General features: G+C 38.7%; 1 pseudogene; it reads left to right on the forward strand.

Moving 5' to 3' along the window:
* The first annotated feature begins 2000 nt into the window (after positions 1 to 2000).
* Positions 2001 to 2993, forward strand: LOC102819317 (annotated as a pseudogene).
* Positions 2994 to 10931: the final 7938 nt, after the last annotated feature.

The following is a 10931-nucleotide window of genomic DNA, read 5'->3' on the forward strand; positions in this document are numbered from 1 at the left end:
TTTTGTTTTCTTTACACTGAGGTGCAACTCATTCTGACGACTGTGGTCTTTGATCTTCATCAGTATTTTTAAGACCTCTTCTGTTTCAGCAAGCAAGGCTGTAACATCTGCATAGGTTGTTAATAAGTCCTCCTTCAAGTCTGATGTCATGTTTTGTTTCAAATAACCAGACTTGAATTATTTGCTCAGCATACAGATTGAGTAAGTATGGTGAAATAATACAACCCTGGCACAACCTTTTCTCATTTTAAACCATTCAGTGTTTCCTTGTTCTATACTAACAACTTCCTCTTGGTTTATGTACAGGTTCCTCATGAGCACAATTAAGTGTTCCAGAATACTCATTCTCTACAATCTTGCCCATAGCTTGTCATGATTCACACAATCAAAAACTTTTGTGTAATCAATAAAGCACAGATAAACATCTTTCTGGTATTCTCTGCTGTCAGGCAAGATCCATCTGACATTAGCAATGATATCCTTCATTCTACATCCTCATCTGAACCTGGATAGAACCTCTAACAAGTCCCTATCAATGTACAGTTGCAACTGTTTTTTAATTAACTGTAGCAAATTTTAGCTTGCATGCAATATTATTAATATTATCCAATGAATCCCACATCCCCTTGGAAAACCTTTCTTTGTAATTGCCATAGACATTGTCTCTTCCAATCAGTTAGCAAAATAGCTGTCTTCCAAATTTCTTGGCATAGATGAATGAGTGCCTCTAGCACTACATCAGTTTGTTAAAAGATTTGAATTTTTATTCCAGTGCACCCATGGATTTCTTCCTTCAGTATCATTGGCTCTTGATCATATGCTACCTCTTGAAATGGTTGAACATCAACCATTTTTTTGGTAGTGACTCTGTGTATTTCTTCCATCTTATTGTGAAGCATTCTGCATTCATTCAATTTTTGCCTGTTGTTGTTATTGTTGTCAGGTGCCATCGAGTCGGAACCTACTCATAGTGACCCCATGCACAGCAGAATGAAACAATGTCTGATCCTGGGCCAACCTCACTACTGCCGCCACATTTGACACCATCAATGATGCCACCTGGCCGATCCATCTCATTGGGGGTTTTCCTCTTTTTCTCTGACCCTCCATCTTACCCAACATGACATCCTTCTCCAGCGACTCTTCCCTCCTGACAATATGTCCAACGTATGTAGAATCCATCAATATTACAAGTCATGGTTTGCATTTTTTCTTCTGTTCTTTCAACATGAGAAATGTTGAGCATGTTCTTCCCTTCAGTTTTTAAACTCCAAGTCGTTGCCCATTTCATTATAATATATGACTTTGTCTCCTTGAGATACCCTTTGAAATCTTCTGTTCAGTTGTTACCTCCTCATTTCTTCTATTTGTTTTAGCATCTCTATGCTAGGGAGAAAGTTTCAGAGTCTCTTCTGACATACATTTTGGTCTTTTCCTTATGTCTTATCTTCTTAATGACATTTTGCTTTCTCGCTTTATGATGTTCATGATGTCATCCCACAAATCTTCTGGTCTTCTGTAATTGGTGTATAATGCATCAAATCTTTTCTTGAGATGATCTCTAAATTCAGGTGGGATATCTTCAAGATCATATTTTTCCTCTCAGGGTCGTGTTTTAATTGTCTTCAGCTTCAGCCTGAAGTTGTACATGAGCACTTGAATGTTTCACAGTCTACCTCTGACCTTGTTTTCACTGATTATATGGAGCTTTACCACAATCAACACTCATGGAAGCAGCTGTCAAAATATCAAACAACACATGGCATTAGGCAAATCTGTTACAGAAGATGTCTTTAAAATGTTCAAGAGCAAAGATATCAATTTAAAGACAAAGGTATACATGACTCAAGCCATGGTATTTTCAGAAGCCTCATGTACATTTGAAAGTTGGACAATGAATAAGGAAGACCACAGAAGAATTGATACAGGCTCTCTGCTTCTCCCCGTTTGACAACCAGCTATATCTTCTCTTGCAGTCCCAACCACATCTCTGAGACCCAATGGTGAAGGTGAACAGATTTGGCTATTTTGTATACCTAGTCATTGGGGTTGCTATTAACTCTGGCAAAGTAGAGGATGTTGCCATCAAGGAACCTTTCATTGACCTCAACTGCATGGTATACATGTTCCAGTATGATTTCACCCATGGCAAGTTCAATGGCACTGTCAAGCCTGAGATTGGGAAGCCTGTCATCAATGGGAAGCCCATCTATATCTTCCAAGAGTGACACTCCACCAACATCAAGCGTGGTGGTGCTGATGCTGAATGTGTTTGCGAGTCCACTGTTGTGTTCACAGACTTATAGAAGGCTGGAGCTCATTTGAAGTGTAGTGCCAAAAGAGTAATCATCTCTTTCCCTTCTGCTCATGCTCCATGTTTGTTATGGGTGTCAATCACAAGTAGTCTGATAGCTCCCTCAAGATTGTCAGCATTGCCTCCTGCACCATCAACTCTTTGCCCCTCTACCACCTCACCAAGGTCATCCATGACAACTTTGGCATCATGGAGGGACTCATGACTACAGTCCATGCCATCACTGCTACCATAAAACTGTAGATAATCCCTTTGGGAAACAGGCATGATGGCAGTGGGGCTGTCAAGAACATCATCCATCTACAGACTTTGCTAATACTGTGGCAAGGTCATTCCTGAGTTGAATGGGAAACTCCCTGGCATGGCCTTCCATGACCCCACTCCCAACATGTCTGTTGTCATGGATCTAACCTGCCATCTGAAGAAAGCTGCCAAATACAGAGACATCAAGAAGGAGGTGAAGCAGGTATCATATGGTCCCCTAAAAGGCAATGTGGGCTAGACTGAGGATCTGATCATCTCCTATGACTTTAACAGAGACACTCACTCTTCTACCTTTATGGTGGGGAGGGCATTGTCCTCAATGTCCACTTTGTCAAGCTTTTACTGGCATGACAATTAATTTCATTATAGCAGCAGGGTGGTGAACCTTATGGTCCACATGGCCTCCAAGGAATAAACTCCCTAGACCACCAGCTCCAGCAACAGCACTAGAGGAAGAGAGAGACCCTCAGATGCTGGGTAGTCCTTACCCCAACCTGATCCCCCAATATACTGAGAAGCTCCTATCCTCTAGCTAGTTTTCATCCAGATACCCTAGAGAAGGGGATGGGCTTAGAGAGAGGCCATGTACCATCAATAAAGTACACTTTACCCAGAAACAAAAAGAAAAAGAAAAAAGAATTGATACATATGAATTATGGTGTCACAGAAGAATACTGGAAGTAACACAGACTGTAAAAAGAACAAACTTCTCTTTGTTGGAAGAAGTACAGCCAGAATGCTCATTAGAAGCTAGAATGGTAAGATTTCATTTCTCATACTTCAGACATGTTATCTGGAGGGAACAGTCAAACAAGAAATACAGGGCAAAGTGCAGGGTCATCAAAAAGGAGGCATACCCCCAACAAGATGGACTGGCATAGCGAAAACAGCAATGGATGGGCTCAAGTATAACTACAATTGTGATGATGGTACAGAATTGGACAGTGTTTTGTTCCATTGTGCATATTGTTATGAGTCAGAACTGATGCAATGGCACCTAACATCAACAATACAGCAAAAAGAATCAATATTAAAATATATCATAGGCTAACACATGATCAAGAACTGATGGTGTCTAAGAAGATGGGCAAGCTGCACTGAAGGCATTGACAAAAAACAATGCTCCAGGAATTGACAAAATACATTAGAGATTTTTCAACAAATGGATGCAATACTGGAAGTGCTCACTCATCTTTGCCAAGAAACTTGGAAGACAACTACCTGTCCAACCAATAGGAAGAGACCCACAACAGTGCTCATTCCAAGAAAGGTGTTGCAACCGAATTTGGAAAGTATGAAATCATATAATTAATATCACATGCAAGTAAAATCTTGCTGAAGATAATTTGAAAAAACAGTTAAGCAAGTACATCAACAGGGAACTACCACAAGTTAAAGTCAAATTCAGAACAGTATTTGAAGACAATAATATTACTATCTTTTAGATTTTGGCTGAATGCAAAGAATAGCAAAGAGATGTTTACTTGTGTTTTACTGACACAGGCATTCAACTGTCTGGATCTTAACAAATTATGGACAACATGGCAAAGAGTAAGAATTCTAGAACACTTAATTGTGCTCATGTGGAACCTGTATATTCACCAACAAGTAATCATTCAAGCAGAACAAGGGTGTAGAAATCAAGAAAGGAGTACATCAGGATTTTATCCTTTTACCATGCTTATTCAATTTGTATGTGGACCAAATAATCTAACAGATTGGCCTATAAGAAGAGGAGTAGGGCATCTGGATTAGAAGAAGACTCATTAGCCACCTGCAATATGTAGATGATACACCTTGGCTGAAAGTGAAGAGGACTTGAAGCACTTAATGACGAAGAACAAAGACTGCAGCCTTCAGTATGTATTTTACTTAAACATAAAAAAATCAAAATTTCTTACAACTAGATAAATAAGCAAACTCATAATAAATCGGGAAAATATTAAAGTTGTCCAGGATTTCATTTTACTTGGATCCACAATCAATGCTCAAGGAAGCAGCAGTCAGGAATTAAAGTGACATATCAAGCAAACATGCTACAGAAGACTCCTTTAAATTATTAATTTTTTTAAAGGTCATGGATGTAATTTTAAAGTCTAAGGTGTTCCTGACCCAAGTCATGATATTTTGAATTACCTGATAGGCATGTGAAACTGATTAATAAGTAAGAAACAACAAAGCAGAATTGATACATTTGAATTATGGTGTTGGTGAAGTATACCGAATATATTATGGATAGCCAGAAGAATAAACAAATCTATCTTGAAAGAAAAACAGCCTAAACATTCTTTAGAAGCGAGCATGATGAAACATTGTTTCATGTACTTTGTACATGTTATCAAGAAGGAAGCATTCCTGGAGAAAGACACCAATCTTGGTAAAATGCAGGATCAGGGAAAGGTAGGTAAATCCTCAGTGAAATGAAATGAAATAGTAGCTGCAACAACAGGCTCAAATATAGATGCATTTGTAAGGATGTTGCAGAACTGGGAAGTTTCATTTTGTTGTACATGGGTCACTATGAATCAGAACCCACTCAATGACACCTAACAACAACAATCATTATTGCCTCTGTCAATTATTGATTTTTTTATTATTATTATTTCTTATGTCTCTGAATGATGCTACTGAGTTACTGGGTAAGCAGTGGCATCACTCAGAGACAAAAGACTTTACTAAGTTCTATCTGTCACATTCATCTCTAACACGTAATTATTTAACTACAGAATCCTTTTTACTTATATCTGAAATGTCTATGTCATTGGCCTCCTTATCTCTTCCCATATAAACTACCTTTTCACTTGATTTGCACTGAAGACATCTTAACAGTTAAACTGGTCCTTTCCGATATTTGTTTCACACACCTCATAAGCCTTTCTTTATATTGATGTCAGAGCCTAAAATCCAGGGTGCAATGGATATTTATGTTATGTTAGAGAAGTTTTGTACTGTACAATATGCTATACACTAGCTACATGGGTCTATTGAGCACTTAGCATATGGCTTATGCAGCTGGGAGCTGAATTTTAATTTTACTTAATTTTAATAATTTAATTTTAAATAGCTACATGGCCTAGTGATCATCATAGCGGACAGCACAGGTCTAGATTTCATCTAAATCTATCCAGTCCCTGATGTGAAAACTTTTAGTAACCCAAATGAATTTCAATGGGGAGTATCAAATAAACTGCAAATTTATCAACTTGCCACTTAAGATTACTCAGAATCTGGTTTAAAGTAAATTTCCATTCTTGTTTCCCACTGAACCTTATCATGGCTCTTATGATACAAACATTTTGGAATGCACTTATATATTTTTTTTAACCACCTTAGATTTCCCTTTTCAGGGTCTTTGTTCAATCTTTTGTTTGGAAGGCCCTGCTTATCACATCTACCAATCAAAACCCTGCCTATACTTCACGGTTTAGGAGGCTCACAGTTGCTATCTCTTCAGTGAGAACCCACCCGTGGTCCCTCAGTTGACGTAAGTCTCTCTCACATTATTGGCACCCCAATAGTTGTGTCAGTGATATAGTACACTTAAGAGTTGGCCTCAAATTACTGCTATTTTTGCTTATCTCTGTCTTGAAAAGATTCTAAGGTTCTATAGTATGATGTTATATCATACTTTATATATGTTATATCATTCAAGTTTGTAAATTCATGATATCCCACATGGTATCTAGTTTTAATAGACATTTATCAAATATAATATTATGAATTTGCAAAACAGGAACTGTCTTCTATAATCATTGGTCCTTGGATCATTAGCATTGAATTTTTTTTGAACATTTAAAGTTAGTTATATTCATACACTATAATTATTACATTAATCAGGAAGCACTTGAGATGCATTTCATAAAGAACTATAATTTTTTATTATAATTATAATTGTATAATTTATAATTCAATTTTCAAATTTGACTGGAAATGTAGCTCACAAAAATGTGTTTGTACCTCTTAAAAGCAACGCTACCTATAAGCCGGAATTAAACATGTCCAGAGAATTCACATCACAAAAATCACTGAACACCTGCTGCGTGGCCAGGCTCAAGCCATGTTCTGAAAATGAGGCAAAATAGGAGAAGAAATAATTTCTACTTCATATGCCTAAAACTGAACTAAGTACAAATACCATATATGTAGCAAACTAACCAGTCAGACAAAAAAGTCTGGGAAATAGGTCCCATTGCTTCAACAAATTGAATATTTTTTTTTAGCGCTGATGATCTGTGAATACATGAAATGATCTATGAAGGACAAGGTTTGCTACCTAGGCCAAAGAGTAGACAAAGGGCATAAACAAAGATTAGAGTGCAGGAATAGTAATCCACATGAAATGAAATAATGATCTGCCTGAAATGAAGATGTAAAATGTACAATATCGCAGAAGAATTAGAGAAGAATGCAGAGGTCATAAAGAAAGGGGTCCTTCCCATAATAAGTAATGTGGACTTAAAATTTGAAATAGTGTGAAAACTTTTGATTAGGAAAAGAAAAATAATTTTTAAATACAAACAAATGACTCTGTCATAGCTTTGACTTAAAAAAATAGTTATCTCAGAAGTTGTAGAATCATACAGCAGACATTCTCAAAAAAGAATGTAACTGGTAAAAAATTATAGTTTGAAAAAGAAATACTTGGAAATTTCTTAAGATATTAAGAATGTTTTTTCAGTTATGAAAAAACATTCACTCATAAATTCTTCTAAATTTCAGGGAAAATGCAATACTGTTATTTGGTTACAATCTACATGATTATCAACTTACCAGAAAGATTTACCCTAGTATGTGTAGCCAAGTAAACAGGGCTTCCTGTCCCATCAGCTACAAGTCTAAGGCTATGATTTTACCTCAGGAGAGACTGCTTTCTGAAGTTTCATTATCTCATGGCCCAGTGTGCCACAGTTGTCTTCCATAAAGAAGGCATAGAAAGGAAGAGAACTCTTTGCTGTACTCAGCTTCCACACATAAAAATAGAAGCTATGGGATAATTTTCAGGACTTCAAGTTTGATTTGAACAGCAAGGTCAGAGGTTCAAACTCACCTTGGAAATTCTATACAGTTTCACTATAAGTCAGAACCGACTTGATGCACTGAACAACAAACAACACCCCAAGCATGGAAGGCCAAAAATATTGAGGCCTTAATTGTCCCTGCTCCGACCCATAGCAAACCTGTGTAGGGTTTCCAAGGAGGAGCTGGTGAGCTTAAACCACTAACCTTGCAGTTCAAACAACTTTCCAGTCCACTGCATTAGCCCATAGCATCACATCAGGATTCCATAAGGAGGGTCAAATAAAAAATACCAAGAGTATCCACCTCTCCCAGTGCCTCTTCATAGAGCAGGGATTCGCAGCAAAATTAACTCTGCCCTGAAGGAAGAGAAGATCACCAGGACAAAGAACTCTATTTTTATGCCTGGAGAGAAAGATTTTATTTATACTAGATATTAGAGATTAGAAGTATGAGTATTCCAGAACACTTAATTGTGCTCATGAGGAAACTGGACCTGGACCAAGAGGCAGTTGTTCGAACAGAACATGGGAACACTGAATGGTTTAAATTTAAGAAAGCTGTGAGATAAGGTTGTATTCTTTCACCATACTTATTCAACCTGTATGCTGAGCAAATAATCTGAGAAACTGGATTATATGAAGAAAAATGTGGCATCAGGATTGGAGGAAGACTCATTAACAACCTGTGATATACATACACCTTGGCTGAAAGTGAAGAGGACTTGAAACATTTACTGATGAAGATCAAAGAGCACAGCCTTCACTATGGATTGCATCTCAATGTAAAGAACACAAAAATCCTCACCACTGGACCAAAAAACAACATTCTTATCAATGGAGAAAAGATTGAAGTTGTCAAGGACTTCATTCTTCTTGGGTCAACTATAAACTCTCCACGGAAGCAGCAGTCAAGAAATCAAACGATGTATTGCATTAGGGAAATCTGCTGCACAAGACCTTCTTCAAGTGTTGAAGAGCAAAGATGTCAATTTGAGGACTAAGGTACGCCTGACCCAAGCCATGGTATTGTCAGTAACCTCATATGCATGAGAAAGCTGGACAGTGAATAAGGAAGATCTTAGAAGAATTGATGCTTTTGAGTTATGGTGTTGGAGGAGAACATTGAAAGTGTCATGGGCTGCCAAAAGAACTAATAGATCCATGTTGGAAGAAGCTCAGCCACAGTGCTCCTTGGAGGCCAAGATGGCCAAACTTCGTCTCTCATACTTCGGACATATTGTCAGAAGGGACCAGTCACTGGAGAAGGAGATCATGTTTGGCAAAGTGTAGGATCAGAGTAAAAGAGGAAGACCCCCAATGATATGGATTGGCCATATCGATGGACTCAAGCGTGGCAACAGTAGTGAGGTTGGCTCAGGATAAGGCAGTGTTTGGTTCTGTTGTGCATAAGGTCACTATGAGTCAGTACCAACTGGATGACACCTAACAAAAACAACAGAGATTAGAGAACTCCATGACTAAACTTATTGCCAAGATCAATGGGTATCTTAAGGAACAACAAGTAAGAGGAGACTTAATTTTAATACAAGCCAAACAGTAAACCAATTATAAGTTTATTTCAGAGAAATAAGAAAAGAGATAACCAAGAACAGTCCTTCTGGGAAACAACTCTGGGTATTTGAAAGGTTTTGCACAAGTACTAAACTTTACTTACTCAAGAAGAAATCAGAGATTAATTGGGGCATACTTGATATCATTCTTCAGCCTGCACACAGACCAGTCTAACACAAGGGGCTTATATACCATCTTTTACCAAATGTTGTTGTTACGTGCTGTCAAGTCAGTTTCAATTCACAGAGCGGGCTTCTAAGGATAGATCTGTAGGTTTGAACTGCTGATCTTACGTCTTGGATAATCCAGTGTTTATCCAAGACCATCACACAATGATACCTTTTACCAAATGTTGTTGTTAGGTGCCATCGAGTTGGTACCAACTCATGGTGACCCTATGCACCACAGAACAAAACACTGCTCAGTCATGGGCGAACCTCACAATTGTTGCCACACTTGAGCCCATTGATGCTGCCACTTTGCCAATCGACCTCACTAGGGTTCTTCCTGTTTTTCTCTGACCACCCGCCCCCCAACTTACCAAACATGATCTCCTTCTCCAGAAACTGGTCCCTGCTGACAATATGTCTGAAATATGAAAGGCAAAGTTTAGCCTTCCTGGCCTCCAAGGAGCACTCTGGCTGCACTTCTTCCAACAGCCTATGGCACTTTCAGTATGCTCCTCTAACACCATAAGTCAAAGGCATCAATTCTTCTATGGTCTTCCTTATTCACTGTCCAGCTTTCACATTCATATGAGGTTATTGAAAATACCATGGTTTGGGTCAAGTGCACCTTAGTCCTCAAGCTGACATCTTTGCTTTTCAACACTTTCAAAAGTTTTTGTGCAGCAGATTTGCCTAAAGGAATACATCATTTGGTTTCTTGACTGCTGCTTCCATGAGTGTCGATGGTTGATCCAAGAAGAATGAAGTCCTTGACAACTTCATCCTGTACTCCATTGATAAGAATGTTGTTTATTGGTCCAGTGGTGAGGATTTTTGTTTTTTTTACATTGAGATGTAATCCATACCAGTGGCTGTGGTCTTTGATCCTCATCAGTAAGTATTTTAAACCTTCTTCACTTATAACAAGCAAGGTTGTATCATCTGCATACTGCAGGTTGTTAATGAGTCTTCCTCCAATCCTGATGCCACATTTTTCTTAATATAACCCAACTTTTTGGATTATTTGCTCAGCATACAGATTGAATAAATATGGTGAAAGAATACAGCCCTGTCACACACCTTTCTTAACTTTAAACCATTCAGTGTTCCCATGTTCTCTTCAAACAACTGCCTCTTGGTACATGCACAGATTTCTCATGAGCACAATTGAGTGTTCTGGAATATACATATTGGCAATGTTGTCCATGGCTTGCCATGATCCACACAATCAAAAACCTTTGTGTTCCCCCGCCCCCAAAACTGAGACTTGGTGGAAATGCACACTCGGATTGGTAAACACATGCATCACCGTTGGGGAGAAATGGGGTAAAAGCAGAAAAGAAGTGGCGAGCTAAGCCTCACAATATTCAGAGGGCTTCTGTGGACCTGGTTGGGGACCTGGTTGGCAAGCAGTGCAAGGAGACCTGAGGACTCCTGGGCCCAGAGTCCTCCACGGAGGACTCAAGTGGAGAATGGAGCTGCCGGCTGATGGGAAGAGAGGGCATGTGCACAAGAACACCCACACTTGCAGATGACACCCACGTGACCGGGACTGGATGACTGGATGATCAGAGCTCAACCAGGAGAAGAAAGAAG

The sequence above is a fragment of the Chrysochloris asiatica genome, unplaced genomic scaffold (assembly GCF_000296735.1).
Source record: "Chrysochloris asiatica unplaced genomic scaffold, ChrAsi1.0 scaffold00016, whole genome shotgun sequence".
Lineage (NCBI taxonomy): Eukaryota > Metazoa > Chordata > Mammalia > Afrosoricida > Chrysochloridae > Chrysochloris > Chrysochloris asiatica.